Here is an 18705-nt window from a genome sequence, read left to right as displayed (position 1 = left end):
CAAGTTTTTGGCGCCGTTGCCGGGGAACTAAGATATTAGGAACACTCGATTTTTATTACTTTAGCCATTTACTTTTACTGCAATTTAAATTTTATTCTAATTTTTATTACTAATTCTTCTTTTTCCCTTTTTCTGACAGGTTCTTATAGTTTATGACTAGAAGAAACCCGTCAGGACCATTACTTTTTGACAGTGAGATCGACCACGCAGTTCACAGGAACCGGAGAGAAATAAGGCAATGCCCAAGATACACAGAGGACGAGCAAGAGGACGATACTTCAACCACAATCAAGGAGATGGTTGAAAACCAAGAAAACCTGATACCTCCTGCGATTGCTGTTAATCCAGTAAATCAGAATCCTACTCCGTGCACTATGTATGATTATGTTAAACCTTCTTTAATAGGAACTGAATCGAGCATAGTTAGACTTGCTCGCTGCAAATACTTTTGAACTGAAACCTAACACAATTCAAATGATACAACAATTTATTCAGTTTGATGGTTTCCAGGATGAAGATCCTAACGTGCGCTTAGCAAACTTTTTAGAACTATGTGATACATTTAAAATTAATGGTGTTTCTGATGACGCCATTCGCCTTCAGTTATTCCCTTTTTCTTTGAGAAACAAAGCTAAACAATGGTTGAACTCGTTACCACGAGGGTCAATCACTACTTGGGAACAAATGACCGAAAAGTTTTTACTAAAATATTTTTCGCCGGCTAAAACGGCTAAATTACGTAATGATATCTCTTCTTTTGTGCAGATGGATTTAGACATACTCTACGATGCATGGGAGAGATACAAAGACATTGTGCAAAGATGCCTTCACCATGGGTTACCACTCTGGCTACAGGTTCAAACTTTTCATAATGGTCTGAAATGGTTGATGCAGCTGCTGGCAGAACCATCAATAATAAAACACCTGAAGATGCCTATGAATTTAAAGAGGAGATGTCACTGAATAACTATCAGTGGCAAGGCATGAGGACAAAGCCAACGAAAATAGCTGGTGTTTACAACGTCGATTCGGTCACCGTGCTCTCTAATCAGGTAGAACTCTTAAATAAGAAAATTTATGGTTTTCTTAGTTCTTCACAGGTTCACCCAGTAATGTAGTGCGAAGCAAATGGTGGTAGATCGAGCAATTCATAATACCCACCTTATGGCCACAATATGGAGAACGAGCAGTTAAATTACATGGGTAATAATCCTCAATCTCAAAACAATCCTTATAGCAATACTTACAATGCAGGTTGGAGGATTCACCCAAATTTTTCATGGGGAGGCCAAGGAAATCAGATACCACCACCCCCTCCAGGCTTTCAGCAACCACCATACCAACAAGAGAAGAAGCCAAACCTTGTGGAAATGCTAACCAAATTCATCTCAGTGTCAGAGACTCGTTTTCAGAATACTAAGACGACACTCAAAAATTAACAAGCATTAATCCAAGGGCTTGAAACTCAAATTGGATGGCTCGCCAAGTTGATTTTCGAACGACCACAAGGTAGCCTGCCAAGCAATACTGAATCTAACCCAAGGGAGCAACTCAATGCAATTGCCATTCAAGACGAGGAAGGGTCAGTGGTAAAACCAAGGCCAAAATCGATGGTAAGCAAAGGTAAGAGTGAGGTAGGTCAAAACGAACAAAAATTGGTAAGTCTAGAATATAAACCTCGTGTGCCATACCCCAATGCGACAAGGAAAGACCACTCAGATGAAAAATTTGGGAAATTCATTAAACTTTTAAAGAAACTACATATTAACCTACCGTTTGTTGAAGCACTTTCGCAGATGTCAAACGCAGTCAAATTTTTAAAGGAGCTTTTAGTAAATAAACAAAAGTTGGATGAAAGGTCTCATGTGGAGCTGAACGCAGTTTGCTCAGCCATTCTTGAGAATAAACTACCCAATAAACTAAAAGATCCAGGGAGTTTTACGATTCCTTGTTTAATTGGTAGTTTAGATGTTAATAATGCGTTGGCCGATCTAGGGGCTAGTATCAATGTTATGCCTTACAAATTGTTTAAGCAACTAGGTCTAGGGTAACCCAAACAAACTAGGATGAGCATTCAATTAGTAGATAAAATTGTCAGATTTCCTAGGGGTATCATTGAAGACGTACTCGTTAAAATTGACAAATTTATATTCCCAGTTGATTTTGTTGTTTTAGACATAGAAGAGGACAGGAATGTTCCTTTAATTTTGGGAAGGCCCTTTTTGGCAACTACTAGAACAATTATTGACGTTGGTACAGGTGAACTTACACTTCGTGTAGGAGACGGAACAATCAACCTTCAAGCTCGCAACCCGACCAACACATCGAAAATTGAAAGTGATTGTACAAATTGTTCTACTAAGACTAATCATACAGTGTAACCTATTTTTTAGGAAATAAGTTCGAAGGACAGACATGAGCCATGTTCAATCCACAACAAAGAATCTATCCATGAAGAACGAAGGTTACGAATCGATGAGCTAGATGAATGACGGACACATAAACTGAGAAAACACAATAAACGAAAACCATGCCATGATGAGCCTAATTCTTCCAAAAATCAGCTTCAAGTTGGAGAGAAAGTACTACTAGATGCAGCAGATCCTCGAATTGCCACTTCTGAATCGAATGAAGAAACCCATCTTACGATAACTAGCATTTTTCCATACAGTACGGTAGAGGTAAATCACCCAAAATTCAGCACGTTCAAGGTAAATAGTACTCGTCTTAAACCTTATGTTGATAAAATTTATAGCAGGGATGAAGAGTGTAAACGCCTCGATCCACCATGATCACACACCAGAGAGGTAAGTCGAGCTTAAACTATAAATAAGTGCTTCTCGGGAGGCACCCTGAGCACTAACAATGCTAACTTCTTTAAATTTTAGTCTTTAATATTTAATTCACTAACTGAGTCACTGAACACAGGATTTTCAGAACTACACAGCCAGGCACAAGGGTGTGCCGTAGGCCGTGCGCATACCACGGGATGCAACATGGCCGTGTAAAAATAAGGCAAAAATTTCTTCCTCAACACGAGATGCGATAAGTAGCCACGGCCGTGCGACATGGCCGTGGGCGAAACTGCCAAAATAACACGGGCGTGCAACACGCCCGTGTTTTGAAACCGTGGGTAAACCTCTCAATTTAACACGGGCGTGCGCCTACATACACGGGCGTGAGAGAAGCGAACGGAGATCGACACGACCATGCAACATGGCCGTGTACACCAATACGCCTAATTTCAAAAACTACGAAACGCACGGGCTGAGATTAGAGCACACGGGCGTGCCCCATGGCCGTGTGCCCCAATTTCTCTATAAACACCTATTATTTATTTTATTTTATTTTTATCTCTATATTTTGAAATTATTTTTTTATTTCCTTTTAATATTATTTTATCCTGAGTTTTTATAATTTTTATTCTTCGGCTATTTCACTACGAGTAATTATGCTTTAGTATACCTCTTAAAGAGTTCCTGATTTTATCACAGTCAGAAAGAGCTCTAAAGCTCATCCTCGCATATGAACTAAAAACTCCACCAAGAAAGGTTCTCCACGGCTGCCATGTCCTGCTCGACCACGACCATAGCTATCACCAGATATAATATTCTTTTGGTGCATGACTTAGGGACTAATGAACCTCTACCACCACCGGAGTATCCTTCTCTACTCTCACGCCGATTATTCTCCAAAACTCCAGTTTAAGGAATTCATTCATCATTCAGGAAGTTTCACTTCTCTTCCTATATTATGATTATAAATCTATCTTTTTCAATATATCTACCTTTGTACATTGAGGGCAATGTACATCTTAAGTGTGAGGGGGTCTTTTATATAAAAAAATCCCTAAATTTTGTTTTATTCTCATACGATCTTCTCATATCATTATTAGAATGAATTCCAATTAGTCTATAATGTTTATTGATATATCTTGAATTAAAACATAGGCATTTATGCATTGATTGTTTAAACTTTAAGACATTAGGGAATCAAGCATGATAAGTTGATTTTTGAAGAATTAAAAACTTTTAGGTTGTTTCCCCAAGTTTAGGTATTATTTTGAGTTGGAAGTCACAAGTTTAAACATCAAAAAGTCATAATTTTTGTGAGATCTTGAGCCTTTAGAGCATCTATTATTTCTTTCATGCTCACTTTTATTATTGCTTTGAGTGCGTCAGTTTTGAATTGTTATTCTAGAACTTGCTTGATTATGCATGTCAAGACCACACCATTTGAGTTGATATGTCAAAATGATAAAGGCACTTAGGTTTAACCCACTCACTCCACAAAAGCTTACCTTCATAATTAACCCTTAGTGAACCCCTTTGAGCCTAACAAACCATTAATTGATTTACCCTCAATATTAACCCATAAACCATTATTGTTGAAATCTCCTAATTTGATCCCTATTTTTGTCGAGATTTGATTTAAACTAATTGCTTAGCTATGTTTTACTCTTCTATGTAGCTGACTTGTTTTTTTAAAAAAAATTCTTACATATTAGTAGTAATTCGGTATTGTTGAACCGCAGTATCTAAATTCCATCTTCTGAGAAGAAGCTCACTTGTACTCAATTGATGTTTAATTACTTTTTCTAGTTAGGCAATTTTTCAATTCAATCTTGATTCTAACCTTTTCTTTCAGCTTGTGACCACACCCCCTAACCAAAGCCACGTTACAACCCTCTAAAGACCTTTTGATTGATGTTTCATCTCAATTTATAGTGGTGGAGATTTGTTTTTCATGTAAGCCTATGGTAATGACTTTTCACTATTGACTATTGAGTGCTTCATTTATTGTTCTTAAACACCTCGAGTGATTTGAGTGAATCTTTAGTGAGGATGTGAAACTCTGTGATATTTTGAATCAAAGGTAATTACTTGGATGAGGGGAGACACCTATGTTTTCATGATAAAATGCTCAACTTGGAATGTTTGAAACTTTGACGTTCTTTCAGTTGAATTTTCAATGTATGATTACCTATGGATTATTTTGAGATATTATCGATAGAAATTATAAGTTGAGAAGAATTTATTTTGATTATGAGTTGAGGATTTTGCTTAAGGATAAGCAAATGCTTAAGTGTGGGGGTATTTGATAAATCGTAATTTATACATATCTCTATCCCATGCTTAGCACATTTTATGGATGATTTTTGCTTAGATTTAGTGAATTTGATGCTCCTAATGCCTTAATTTCATGTTTTATACTTAGGTGAGCATAGAAGAGTGAAAGGAACGAGAAACGGGCCAAAAAAAGAGAAAATGGGCCAACGTACGAAATCAACACGGCTTGGACTTCCTCACACAGGCAGACCACACGGCCATTTCCCTTTAGCAAGGTCAAAGCACGAATTACACGGGTAGATCACAAGCTCGTGCCCATTTAACAGCCTTGACCACGACCTTAAGAAATCGCGTATGGACGCGTCACACGGGCGTGTCCCTACTGAGCCCAAGTTTAGTCCAATTCAGAAAAGGCCAATTTTGAGGGCTCTTAGGCATTCCAAAGCCTATTTAAACACCAGAGGAGGCACTTAGACAGGACGCACAGAGAAGGAAACAAGGAACTACTCAAGGAAAGCCGATTGATCCATCTTAGAAATCGTATTCATCATCAAGACTAAATATAATCCCTCAATTTCCCTTCAGGAGTTTTGGGTTTTTCTTTATGTTTTGTATTTATTATTCTTCTGAGATGTTTACCTTTTTAGTTATGAACTAAAACCCCTAAATACCTAAGGGGGATGAAACCTAAGACAGATCTTATTATTATTATCTGAATTGTATGATAAATATTTGACTTGTTCTTAATTATGTGTTCTTAATTCTTGTTTTGATATTCTAGGATATTGATTCAAGTTAAGCTCTTATTTAGAGGAGGAATAGACCCTGTCTAAGAGTAAGTTTGTCATAATTAAGCTGAGTTGGTTGCGCGCCTAGAGATAGGGTGACAAGATTTTGTCGGATTAGGGTGAAACCTAATAAGGGGATCCATAGATCGAGTTAATGCAACCCTAGGACGTTAATTAGAAAGAGATTTCAATTATTCGAACTAGGGTTAGACGTTGTTAGTCTCGAGAATATAACTCAGGGATCTCTAGGGAATAAGTTGAATGAATAAATCGTCCGATTCAGAGTCAAATAACAAGTAAAGTCTAGGTGGATTTTTCCTTAGGTATTGTCTTAATCAATCGAGTTTTCCAAAAAGTATTTTCCCCAAATTTCTTTTCTGTGATTTCTTAGTTTAGTTAATTAGTTAGATAAACAAAACCCTTTTAATTTTTTTAGGCTAAATAATAAAAAAGAAAGTTAATACTAGTACTTTTAGTTCCTTTGGGTTCGATAATCCGGTCTTGCTAAAGCTATACTACTGTTCGATAGATACACTTTCCTTCATCGTGATAATAGGTAGTTTCAAGAATGATTTATTATAAATATTTAAAACCTGTCACGAATATCACGTATCATTTACTTTGCAAAATGGCCGAGCAAATTGCATTCAGCTTTACATACGACGAACCATCTAACTTCCGTTTGTTTACCAGAAGCTCTTTTAAAAATTTAACTGAGTTGGGCATCTGCGAAAGAGCTTCAATAAATGGTAAGTTAATATGTAACTTTTTTAAAATGTTAAGAAATTTACCTAATTGTTCCTTTGTGTGGTCTGTCTTTGTTACTTTAGGGTATAAAGCGCGAGGTGTGTATTTTCTACTTATCAGTTTTTATTTGTTTTGGCTTTCATCCACCTTATATTGACTTACCATTGTTTCTTGCCTTGGTTCTGGTTTAGGCTCAACTAACCCTTCTTCATATTGAACAGTAATCACATGAAACTGCTCTCTTGGTTTAGCCTCGGTGTTGCTGGGCAAGCTACCTTGTGGTCTTTCTGAGATCAGCTTAGCAAGATGACCTATTTGACTCTCGAGACCTTGAATTGATGCTTGCTAATTTTTAAGCGTTGTTTCGGTGTTTTGGAAACGTGTTTCTGACACCGAGATGAATTTCGTTAGCATCTTTTCAAGGTTCAGCTTTTTCTCTTACTGGTAGGTTGGCTAAAAGCCTGGAGGGGGTGGTGGTCTCTGATTTGTTTGGCCTCCCCATGAGAATTTTGGGTGATTCCTCCAACCTGCATTGTAAGTGTTACTATAAGGATTATTTTGAGGTCGAGGATTATTACCCATATAATTTATTTGCTCCTCTTCGGTGCCAAGGTTGAAGGATGGATAATCTGTGTTGGGCACTCCTCCTCCAATTGAATAACACCTCATCACTGGATGTACTTGAGTAGAACGATACAAACCATCAATCTTTTTATTTAAGAGTTTTGTCTGATTTGATAACATGGTGACTGCATCTAGGTTGAAAACACCGGCTGATTTTGTTGGTTTTGTTATCATGACTTGCCACTGATAGTTGTTCAGTGACATCTCTTCAATAAATTCATAAGCCTCGTTTGGTGTTTTATTGTTTAAAGTTCCACTGGCGGTTGCATCGATCAGTTGCCTTGTTGAGGGGTTCACACCATTGTAAAAAGTCTGAACCTGTAGCCATAGAGGTAACCCATGGTGAGGGCACCTTCTCAATAAGTCCTTGTATCTCTCCCATGCATCATAAAGAGTTTCTAAATCCATCTGCACAAAAGAAGAGATATCATTCCTCAATTTAACCATTTTAACCGGCAGGAAATATTTAAGTAAAAAATTTTCGGTCATTTGTTCCCAAGTAGTTAACCCTCGTGGTAACGAGTTCAACCACTGTTTAGCTTTATTCCTTAATGAAAAGGGAAAAACCGAAGGCGAATGACATCGTTAGAAACGCCATTGATCTTAAAGGTGTCACAAAATTCCAGAAAATTTGCTAAATAAGTGTTTGGATCCTTGTCCTGCAAGCCATCAAACTGAACAAACTGTTGTATCATTTGAATCGTGTTAGGTTTCAGTTGAAAATTATTTGCAGCAATAGCAGATCTAACTATACTCGATTCAGTTCCTATTAAATTGGGCTTAGCATAGTCGTACATAGTACGAGGAGCAGGATTTCGATTCACTGGATTTACGACAACCACAGGAGGTAGCGGATTGTTTTGATTTTCAGCCATCTCCTTGGTGTTATTGGTGTCATCCTTGTGCTCTTCCTGTATATACCGTAAGCTTCGCCTTATTTCTCTATGATTTCTATGAGCTGTACTTTCAATTTTGCTATGAAAAAGTAGAGGTCCTGAGGGGTTTCTTCTTGTTATAAACTATAAAAACCTAGACCCCTAATTGACTGAAATGACTGTATGACTGATATGATTAAGCATGATGATGTCCTATTGATTGATACTGTATGCCCTGTTTACATGCATGATATTATGCGATAGCATGTCATATTTGTATATTGGATTGCATTGGGTTAGGGAGATACAATGTTCGGAGGAAGTGTATTGAAAGGCCTTGAGCCTAATTTAATGGTAGCTCAGCTCCAAATTACTGTCTAGTGCCGCATCCGGTACTTTTTGGATAGTAGAGATGGGTAGGTTGATTATATCCCCACATGGAGTGTAAGGTTGGACAGAGTTTGAATGTAAAGGCTAGCTGGGTAGGATTTGATACTACATAACTGTTACTGTACTGAATATTGATACTGTAATGGGCTTAGGCCCAAACTATGATTGTATTCTGACTGCTTGTTTATATGGGGATTACACACTGATTTTACATAAACTCACCCCTTCTGTTTAATCTGTTCAGGTAATCCCCAGACATAGGCGGGTCGGTGCGACAGAGGACTCAGTGGTGGCTACACGTTTTCTGTTACACTGTTTATTAAGTATTTAAGATTTTACTTTTAATTGGGAATATTTTACTGTAATATGACCTCTATGGATTTTTACTTAACTTTGGATTTGCATTTTTGGTTTATTACTGCTAGCAGTAGAAAAGGACATAGGTTTTCAAAAAGATAGATTTTTATCAAAAATACCACAAATACGCAATCTGTTTTAAAAGCTTCCGCATTGAATAAACGTTTTCAAAACACTCGACTGATTAAATAACTCGAGATTAGAAGTAATAGGTAATAATACAAAGTTTCTAAACAAAAATTATTTTTAGGAAAAGTTATGGTTTTCAAAATACTACCTTGTGACATCACCTAATCCGGCCATAACATCCAGACCGGGTTTGGGGTGTTACACGGCCTACCACATGCCCGTGTGCTAGGCAGTATGATAAATTCAATTTTTCACAATTTAGGTGCAGGTTTCACACGGCCAAGACACACGCCCGTGTTCTAGGTCATGCATCACACACTGCTGAGACACACGCTCGTGTCTCTGCCCATGTGCCCAATTCTGAGCATTCTATTTCTCAAATTTTAAGATGCAGGGGACACACAGCCAGGCCATATACCATGTGCTAGGCTGTGTGTTATACACGACTGAGATACACGCCCGTGTCTCTACCCGTGTGGACGAAAATAGGCTATTTTCCAAGCCACATTTATCACCCATCTAATCATATACATACACTAACACTTAAACATATTCACAAGTCATATCAAGACAATTAATTTAAGTAAAAACCAAGTCTCATGCATGACATAATATCACATACAACTAATGTACTCTTCGGTACCTCAGATAACAATTTATTATCATGTTAATTTATCATTCATACTTACCAATTTACCAAATTCATATATGTATGATCACATTCATTCTTTAAACATGATAAATTCACTTATAATTATATCAAAACATGTTCATCACAGGCCATTCCAATGGCTAGTTATAACCAAATCATTACATGCCAATATGGCCAATTAACCTATAACTGTCATTATAACCATAATTGATTTACCATATGTACCTAAATGGGCGTATGGATAGTGTGAGTGATCTCCGCCAAGCTTCTCAATCCAACGAGCTTCCAAATTACTGTAGAATAGGGGAAAATAAAATAGAATAAGCATATTATGCTTAGTAAGTTCGTATAACATGGTAATAAACTTGTCATTCATTTAAATTCAATATAAACGTACAAGGCATATTTAATCAACTAAATCACGAGCCCTAACATATATCCTCGTCACCTGTGTTAGTTATGCATTCCACTATAACATCAAGAAACATATATGGGTTCAACAATAATCAAATTTCCATATTCATATGCTTTTCACATCATGTATTTATGTAACATGTACAAATCATATCCTTGTATTTCAAGTTAAATTTCATAATAATTCATCTCGATCTTTGATTATTCCATGTTAAAACTTTATTCATTAAATCATTCGAAATATCAATGTCACACAAATAGTACACTCAAGGTGTACAAATCTATAATTATGGATGAACGTATCCATCAAATAAATTTCATGTACAGATATCATCATCTCATATTTCCATATATCATGTTTCATCACTTTCATGTATTTCAGGCAGATACGTGTAATAATACATTTCCTATTCATATCTTCTCATGTCAGGATTTTTACCTGTTGAATTTATTAGAAATATCAATGGATACACATGTAGTACACTTGATGTGTACAAATCAGGATTCGTCAATTCATATTCAGGGGTACCCGTTAGGGCACATAACCAGGGAGCACACTCTCGAGCCACATATTAGGATGCTCAGATGAGCCATGTAACAGGACACTTATCAGGGCTAAACACGAAACTCATAAGAGTTTTACTCAGAAAGCTTATAGAGCTTATCAGACATCTTTGAAGAGATAATATCAAGGAGCACCGGATAAGGTAACAGGGAGTTCAAGCGAGCTTAACAGTACGCTCATAAAGAGTTGCATTTGTGTCCGTATTATATGCAGGATCACAACCGATCGCACATTAGGACGCTCACAAAGAGTTGCGGTAGTGCGCAACACATGCTAAATCACTACCGATCAGGATGCTCGTAGGAACTATATAACAGGATGCTCGAGAAGGATTTTTTCAGGATTACTCGTCCGAGCTAAATTCCGTCTGCAACATATGCATGACATTAATATTAATACAGGAAAATAATGTATCCATCAACTTTCATTTATTCAAACAGGATTTAACATTTTTCAGGCATTATCAGCCATGTGATTATTTCTTACATTTACAATATTCACAATACTCAAATAAACACATTTCACATTCATTTCAAGCATAAAAGTAACATTTTTATCATTTATCATTTATCGGGCATTATCTTTAATCGAGTTTTTTCGAATATGTTTTCAATTTCATACATATTTGACATTTATACAATTCACATACACAAAATCTAATTCAAGCATATAAATATACAATTTAGTTACACGAACTTACCTCGACAAATGTTGGTGTATGTAAAATCCACTAATCCGATATTTTCCTCTTTTTCTAGTTCTAACTCCGAATTTGGTCTATCCGAATCTAAACAAGTAAATTTAACATCAGTTTAATACAATTTAAACTCAGTTCAGTCTAATTCACATCTTAGGAATAATTAATATTTTGCCCCTAAACTTTTAATTAATGACGATTTCATCCCTAGGCTCGGAAAATGAAATTCATGCAATTTAATCATTGTTCCAAGCCTAACTGATTTTTACATGTAACATTTACAGCCCATGTATTTCATAAAATTCAGAATTTTTCCATGATTTTTACAACTTTTCAATTTAGTCTCTAAATCATGTTTTCATCAAAATTCACTTTGTAAAAGTTGTTTATCTATCAACAAACTTTCATATTCTACCATAAATTTTAAAATTTCAGCATATTCATCCATGGTAAAATTTTCATACTTTGATAAATTTACAAATTAAACCCTAAAATAGATAAATTAAGCTATCTTGATCTCAAAAATATAAAATTACTAAAAACGGGACTAGATTACTTACCCAATTAAGCCTAGAAAGCTTGCTTTATCTTTCCTAGGGTTTCCATGTATTTTGGGGAAGAATATGACATAAAATGATGATATTTTTTTATTTAATTAATTTATCACCTTTTATTTTTCATCTTTCCAATTTCATCTTTTTCTTTATTTTATTTTCCATGGATGAATCATCATCCTTAACAACTAAGCATTTTTAATGGTCTAATTACCATATAAGGACCTCCAACTTAAATTTCTATAGCTATTTAATCCCTTTAGCTATTAGAACTCAACTTTTTCACTTTTGTGCAATTTGGTCCTTTATCAAATTAAACATGTAATCGATAAAATTTCTTTATGAAATTTTCACACAATATTATTAGCACACTATAGATCATAAAATAATATTAAAATAAATTTTTATTTTTGAACTCGGATTTGTGGTCCCGAAACCACTATTTTGAGTTTATCGAAAATAGGTTGTTATATATGGAGCCCTATTGCTCAGTGTATGGTTTGTTTATTTTCGTGCGATGGTACTGTAGATCTAGAAGTGTCAAAGTGATCAGCAACATCCAATTCCAATTCTCGACTTAACAAAGTTTGTATATATTTTGTTAAGCTTAAGGCAAATGGAATGTACTTAGGGTTTTGACTTGTTTTTAGGTCCATTTTTGAGTGTTTTGGTTTAAATGGTAAGTTATAAAATTTTGAAAGTCACTATATGAACTTGATGACATGTTTATATTCTAATCAAGTAACACAAGTGTATACGATTTGAAGAAGGTTTAAACGAAGACATAAAGTTATTGGTTGGCATTTTGGAATTAAAAGAATTTGCTGTACTGGTTGACCGAGTACAAAAAGCTGAAGAATTGAGTAAAGAAAAGAGACAAGCTGAGATGGAAGCTTGGACTTCAAGTAAAAGATTTGTTGGAAAGTCATATCAGTCATCCTCAAAAAAATTAAAGAAATATCATGATCGTTCCACTACCTCTACGGGGTATTTTGGGAAAGATAGATGTATATCATGCTCCAGTCCAAGAACCCAGGTTACATCTGTAGCGAGTGCAGGTAGTGTTAGAAATACCAAACCCAGATGTAAGCACTATAATAAAATACATTTTGGGGAGTGCCACATGAAAAGTAAAGCTTGTTTTAGATGTAGTTCCTGTGACCACTATCTCAGAGACTGCCCAGAAAAGCTTGAACAAAATACTGTTCAAACCTCAAGGCCGAGCAACTCCGCTAGAGGTAGACCACTTTGTAATCTTGGCAATGTGAGTGGTAGCCAGGGTATGAAAAAGATTCAACCGTCAGATCTAAAGTACGAGCATCGGGTAGAACTTATGCTATTCGTGCACGTGAGAATAATTTCGCACCCGATGTTATTACTAGTACTTTTTCTCTTCTTGATACTGATATAATTGCTTTGATTGATCTTGGTTCAACATACTCATACATTTTCACGAATTTAGTGCCTAATAAAAATTTACCTGTCGAGTCCACTGACTTTGTAGTTAAAGTATCGAATCCCTGGGCCAGTATGTGATAGTGGATAAAATTTGCAAGAATTATCCGTTAATGGTATGGGGTTATTATTTCTCGGCTGATTTGATGTTATTACCATTTGATGAATTTGATGTAATTCTAGGCATGGATTGGTTAACTCAACATGATGCTGTGGTAAATTGTAAACAGAAGCATATTGTGTTGAAATGTCAGAATGGTGAAATGCTCTGTATGGAATCTGATAATTTGGATGGGTTGTGTAATGTGATATCAGCCATGTCAGCACAGAAATATGTTAGGAAAGGCTATGATGCTTATCTTTTTTCCGTGTTGGATACTAAAGTGTCTGAATTGAAGATTAAATTAGTGCCAGTTGTCTGTGAGTATCTTGATGTGTTTCCAAAAGAATTACTTGGATTACCGCCGGTAAGAGAAGTTGAATTTTCTATAAATCTTGTACCGAAAACAGTACTGATATCTATAGCACCATATAGAATGGCTCCTACTTGTAACGCCCCGAATTTTGGGCCTAGAAGTTTTGGATTTTTTGCATAGCGTCAGTGAGGAGGTTGCACATATGTGTTTTGTCGTGCAATTTAATGACAGAATAGTCTTGCTAGTTTGGTGGTTAAGTGGAGTGTTAGAAAATCTTAAGGTTCTAGGTTCGAGCTTTTGGGTGTTCATGTTTGCTTTTTATTTAATTTAATTTGATTTGTTTTAGTTAATAATTATAATCATTTATAATTATTAATTAATTATATTAAGATTTTCTATTATAATTTCTATTCTTTTTTTATTCACGTTCTCCTATTTTCTCTGGCTCTTCTGTTTTTCTTTATTTTTCTTTTTTGCTTTTGAGAATAACACTAAAAATTCAGTTTGGCTTGTTGACTTCGGGAATTCCACTCCTCTGTCGTCACCTCTGATTGCAAAATAGGTATGGGATTCGAACTGTAACTACGCTATTTCTATTAGTTTATTTAATTTGTAAACTCTCTATTCGGCTTTTCTTGAATGTAGGCTAACTGATTGGTTTTGGGTTTTAAATCGATGAAAGTGATAGGAAGCATCACTTTTTGATATATGTTGATAGGGCAAAGGCGAAGGATGATTCCGGTGGCTTAGACGGTGGTTTTGTGCTATTTTAGGGAGTGGTTTCGTGACCTCCCCGACGACCACACTGGCATGTGCCTTGGCACACAGCCGTTGGGATTTGGGAACTAGGGTTCCGGGCCAAACTGGGTGCCATACGACCTAGCTACACGGTCGTGTGGTCGATTTGTGGATTTTATTGAAATTCACACGGTCGTGTCCCTTGGGCACATAGGCGTGTGGGTTTGGGAATTAAGGATTCTTAGTTTTAAGAGTCACACGGCCTAGCCACACAGCCGTGTGGCTGATTTGGAGATTTAGGGATCCCACAAGGGCGTGTGTTTCGGAACACACAGCCGTGTCTGGTGGGCACACGAGCGTGTGGGACTCTCACATGGTCGTGTCTTCTCTGCACCTTATTTTAGTGTTTTTGGATAGTGAGTTAAACGGCCTATTCGTATGGCCGTGTTCCTGCTTTACATGGGCGTGTGCCTCTGTCACACAGCTGTGTGCTACCCTTCACGCAGGCGTTGGATCCTCACACAGTTGGATTGCTCCACACGGGCATGTGGCCTTATCTCGCCAAATAATGATTTTAGGTCAAACTTAAGTGTAATCGCAACTTTGTGTGTTCCAACCCTCGACTGAGCTTTACTGAGGGTAATTATGACTCTGATTTGGGCTTGATGTGTGTGTCATTTGTGATTGGTTGTGTGATAAGTTTGATACTGAATTCGAGTTATGAGTGTGCACATGTATGATTCTATAACTGACTGATTGGATGTGAATGTCTGCTTCTGGTTGAGTATCTGAGACTGGTATTCTGATTGTGTACATCTGACTACATACATACATACATATGCATAAACTATTTTGGGTGGGATTTTGAAGAGAAAGAAGATTGATTGAACTAGCAGCTATTCTATTGGTTATTGATAGCCCCTAATACCCAGAGGGTCGAGGGCGGTTCCAATACCCTGAGGGTCGTGGGCTTTACTAATAACGGTATAGCAGATTATCGCATTGCACTGTATTGCATGTACGTTGGCCACGCTATGTACCATTGACTGAACTAGCAGTTTTACTGCAACCTATCGGTATAGCGGATTGCCGCATTACACTATACCGCATGTACATTGGCTACGCTACATACTATTATCCGAGTTGGCAGTTCATACTGCATGCCTGTACTGTGGTTTACCGCATTGCATAGTACCGCTTATATGCTAGCTTTGCTGTATAATATACGTGATTGGCAGTCTATTTGCATATTAGTAATCCCAATATCTAGAGGGTCGTGGATAGTCCTGATAGCCATCATTGCCGAGCTTACCGAGATAACATCAGTTGGATAGTGCTGGGTTGGATAGGCCTTATGAGGTCGAGTGGAGTGTTTGGCGGGACGAGCTTAAAGCTCTTATGAGGAGTGATGGGGGACGGAGAGGTGTGTTAGCTGGATAGGTGGGTTTTCTTGTAACTCAATTGCATTCATATGCATCATACTAACTGTTCGACTGAAATGTCTGATTGACTGATCGACTGAAAGGCACTTGTACCTACGAGAATTTTATAGACTTTGACTACGACTGTCTCACTAGATAGTTACTGTGATTACTTAAGAATTACTGCTACTGTGTTTGAATGGTACGTAAGACTCTGTGTGTGTCTAATTGACCCATATGACTGTAAAGCACATATGTTATGTGTTGATTTTGGGCGAATTCGCTCAACTGTCATCTGTCTGTAAGTATGTTCTACTTCTGTAGTTTAACTAGTTTGATTTCACAATGAGCTCGAGTAGCTCACCCCTTCTTCTGTTTCTTCTTTTAGGTATAGTTCTTAATACGCAGAGGTCTTGGACAGTTTTGAAAGAAATGAACTATAATTTTTATTTCAGTTTTTAATTGATATTCGGTTTAAGTTGAATTGTAAAATTTTATAAGACTATGGTACAATTTCAGTGTAAAACTTTTATTGATGCGGTTATTTTGTTAAACTTGCGGATGAAATTTTTAACGTATACATGTTTTTGGATTATTAATAAAATATATGTTTTGGGAAAATGGAACTAAGGTCGACTGGTTTTGTAAAATTTTCTCACGACCACTTCGGTGATCAATGTAACATCCTAGATTCGGTCTAGACTTCTAGGCCGGGTTTGAGGTGATACATACTGAATTAAAGGAGTTGAAAGCACAGTTGCAAGAATTGATTGATAGAGGCTTTGCTCGACCAAGTTTTTTACCATGGGGTGCATTGGTTCTATTTGTTAAGAAAAAGGACGGATCATTGAGATTGTGTATTGATTATAGACAACTCAATAAAGTCACAATCAAGAATAAGTATCCATTGCCCCGCATTGATGATCTGTTTGATCAGTTGAAAGGTGCCACCGTGTTTTCAAAAATTGATCTCCGTTCTGATTATTATCAATTACGAGTGAAAGACTCGGATGTGCCAAAAACAACCTTTAAAACCAGGTACGGACATTATAAATTCCTTGTGATGTCGTTTGGCTTCACTAATGCACCTGCGGTATTTATGGACTTGATTAATAGAATTTTCAGACCGTATCTGGATAGATTTGTTGTTGTATTCATTATTGATATTTTGGTATGTTCTCGAGATGAAAATAACCATGTTGATCATTTGAGAATCATTCTGAAAACTCTGTATGAGAAATAATTGTACTCTAAATTGAGTAAATGTGAATTCTGGCTTTGAGAATTTAGTTTTCTGGGATATATAGTATTAGCTGAAGGCATTAGAGTTGATCCGAATAAAATTTCAGCAATTGTTAATTGGAAACCACCGAAAATGTATCTAAAGTCAGAAGTTTTCTGGGATTAGCTGGTTACTATCGAAGATTTGTATAGGGATTTTCGATGATTGCTTCGCCGATGACAAGGTTGTTGTAAAAAAATATGAAATTTGAGTGGTCTAATAAATGCCAGCAAAGTTTTGACCAGTTAAAAGACCTATTGTCTGAAGTTCTAGTTCTAGTTCATCCTGAATTGGGTAAAGAATTTGTGATTTACAGTGATGCATCATTGAACGATTTAGGTTGTGTTTTTATGCAAGAAGGTAAAGTAATAGTCTATGCTTCTAAACAGCTTAAACTACATGAAAAGAATTACCTGATACATGATCTTGAATTAGCAACAATTGTATTTGCCTTAAAAATTTGGCGACACTATCTGTTTGATGTCACAGAAAGATTTGAATCTAAGACAACGCAAATGGCTTGAACTACTAAAAGATTATGATCTGGTTATTGATTATCATCCGGAGAAAGCAAATGTCGTTGCAGATGCTCTGAATAGAAAGTCTTTGTTTGTTTTATGAGCAATGAATAATCGGTTGTCATTGACAGATGATGGCTCAATTTTAACTGTAAAAGCTAAACCGATATTTCTACAGTAGATTTGTGAAGCCCAGAAAAATGATGATGAGTTATAGGCTAAACGAGTACAATATGAGTCGAATTCTGATTCAAAATTTGAAATTAGACCTGATGATTGTCTGCTATTCTGAGGCAGAGTCTGTGTACCGAAGAGTTCGGAGCTTATATAGAAAATTTTGCACGAAGCTCATAATGGTACTATGTCTGTTCATCCGGGGTGTAATAAAATGTATAATGACTTGAAAAAGATGTACTGGTGGCCAGAAACGAAGCATGATATTTCTAAATTCGTATTTAGATGTTTGATATGTCAGCAAGGTAAAGCTGAACACCAGGTAACTTCGGGATTATTATAGCCAGTTACGATACCGAAATGGAAATGGGATAGAATTACCATGGATTTTGTGTTGGGATTACCCCTATCTTCGAAAAAGAAATATGCTATTTGGGTAATCGTCGACCGTTTAACGAAGTCTGCACACTTTATTTCAGTACATATGGATTTCTCATTGGACAGATTAGTAGAGTTATATGTTTTTGAGATTCTTAGATTACACGGAGTGCCAGTCTCCATTATTTCTGATAGAGATCCTCAGTTTACATCCTGATTCTAGAACAAGTTACAAGAAGCTCTGGTTACGTAGTTACATTTCAGTATTGTATTCCATCCTCAAACTGATCAAAGTGTGTGATTCAGATTCATGAAGATATACTTTGGTACTGTGTATTAGAATTCGAAGGTAATTGGGAAAAATATCTGTCATTAGTTGAATTTGCATATAATAACAGTTATCAGTCAAGTATAAAGATGGCATTGTATGAAGCTCTATATGGTCGTAAACGTAGAACTCTG

General features: G+C 36.5%; 2 non-coding genes across 2 annotated transcripts; one reads left to right on the top strand and one right to left on the bottom strand.

Annotated features, from left to right (window-relative positions):
* Nucleotides 1–732: 732 nt before the first annotated feature.
* LOC121231114 (small nucleolar RNA R71) lies at nt 733–839 on the bottom strand. Its single transcript, XR_005929182.1, has one exon. It is a non-coding gene; the product is annotated as a small nucleolar RNA R71 (small nucleolar RNA).
* A 6723-nt stretch (nt 840–7562) lies between these two features.
* On the top strand, nt 7563–7669 carry LOC121231623 (small nucleolar RNA R71). The gene has a single exon (XR_005929679.1). It is a non-coding gene; the product is annotated as a small nucleolar RNA R71 (small nucleolar RNA).
* The last annotated feature ends 11036 nt before the right edge of the window (nt 7670–18705 follow it).

Source organism: Gossypium hirsutum, chromosome A06 (assembly GCF_007990345.1).
Source record: "Gossypium hirsutum isolate 1008001.06 chromosome A06, Gossypium_hirsutum_v2.1, whole genome shotgun sequence".
NCBI lineage: Eukaryota > Viridiplantae > Streptophyta > Magnoliopsida > Malvales > Malvaceae > Gossypium > Gossypium hirsutum.
The sequence above is the reverse complement of the archived record's forward strand: the minus strand, read 5'-3'. Positions and strand labels throughout refer to the sequence as shown.